We start from the raw sequence: 1,701 nt of genomic DNA on the forward strand, positions 1-1,701 counted from the left end.
GAATATGGTCCAGAACTCAAAGTTCCATGGGTTAGCAATGGAAGATCCCTTGGAACACTTGGACCAGTTTGATAAGGTGTGTGATCTGACCAAGATAAATGGAGTTTCAGAAGACAGCTTTAAGCTAAGACTATTCCCATTCAGTCTTGGTGATAAAGCTCATCAATGGGAGAAGAATCTTCCAAGAGGCTCCATTCAAACCTGGGAGCAATGCAAGCAAGCCTTCTTATCTAAGTTCTTCTCTACCTCAAGAACTGCAAAACTAAGGAACCAAATCTCTAGCTTCACTCAGCACAGCAATGAAAGTTTTGGTGAAGCATATGAGAGATTCAGGAGCTACACAAACCAATGCCCACACCATGGGTTTAGTGAGGCTTCTCTTCTCAGCACACTGTATAGGGGAGCTCTTCCCAAGATTAGAAACCAGCTGGATACTGCTTCCACTGGGAACTTTCTGGGTAAAGAGATTCATGCTGCTTTAGAGCTAGTGGAGAACTTAGCATTGAGCAATGATACTTATGGTGAAGACTATGACAGATCAAATAGGTCTGAAGGTTCAAGCTCAGAACAGAGGCTCACCAGAGAAGTTAAGGAGTTGAGGAGTGAATTGGACAAGCTGAAATTCACCACTCAGAAGCCAATGCATTTTGTTGGAGAGTATGAGGAACCTTCTCAAATTTTTGAGAACATAAGTGAAGAAGGTCTTACCCAAGAGGAGCTCAACTACATTGGGAATCAGAGGTTCCAAAGATATCAGTATGGTAATGCCAATCCAAACCTCTCTTACAGGAACACCAATGTAGCTAACCCACAAGACCAGGTCTATCCCAATTCTCAAGCTCCAAAGAACTTTGTTCCCAAGCACAACTTTCAAGGGTCATTCCAACCCAAGAATCAATTTGGTCAGAATCAGAGTTTTGGTCAGCAACAGCAACCATTTCAGGGCACTGGTTACACTTCACAGCAGCCAAAGGCACCACCAGGGTTTGGTCCACCACAGTTCCAACAGCAGGCGCCGGTTCAACAACAGTTTCAGCCACCAATGGTTCAACAGCAGCCACAGATGGGTACAGATATGGTTGGTATTCTGCAACAACTACTTCAGGGTCAACAGACTATGCAGCAGGAAATCAAGGAACTGAAGCAAAACCAGGCATCAAGCTCAAGGAACCAAGGTCACCTACCTGGAAAACCAGAACCCAACCCCAAGGAATATGCCAAGGCCATAACACTGAGGAGTGGCAAGGAGTTACCTGGTATTGAGAACAACAATGTGATCATTGAGGACAATGATCAACCTGAGGGGGAGGCAGCCTTAAAGGATGATCAAGTTGCTGAGAAACCAAGGTCAGAAAAGGGTAAAGAGGTAGCAAAGGAACCAGAACCAGAGAAGAAGTATGTGCCACCACCTCCATACCAACCCAAGCTCCCATTTCCAGGGAGATTTAAGAAGCAACTAGTGGACAAGGCAAGAGCTGTATTTGAGAAGGCACTCAAAGAGACACCACTCACAATGCCTCTCATTGATGCATTCTTAATGATGCCAAAGATGGGGAAGTTTTTGAAGGATGCTATTCTGAACAAGACAAAAGAGCTTTCAAGGCATGGTAGTACTAAGTCATGAATGCAGTGCTATCATTCAGAGGAAGTCCATTCCAAGGAAGTTAACTGATCCAGGGAGCTTCACACTCCCTTGTGCCA

General features: G+C 44.7%; 1 non-coding gene across 1 annotated transcript; it reads right to left on the minus strand.

Moving 5' to 3' along the window:
* Window positions 1-259: 259 nt before the first annotated feature.
* Window positions 260-366, minus strand: LOC112085580. The gene has a single exon (XR_002898883.1). It is a non-coding gene; the product is annotated as a small nucleolar RNA R71 (small nucleolar RNA).
* Between the last annotated feature and the right edge of the window lie 1,335 nt (window positions 367-1,701).

Source organism: Eutrema salsugineum, unplaced genomic scaffold, assembly GCF_000478725.1.
Source record: "Eutrema salsugineum unplaced genomic scaffold, Eutsalg1_0 scaffold_3, whole genome shotgun sequence".
Classification (NCBI taxonomy): Eukaryota; Viridiplantae; Streptophyta; class Magnoliopsida; order Brassicales; family Brassicaceae; genus Eutrema; species Eutrema salsugineum.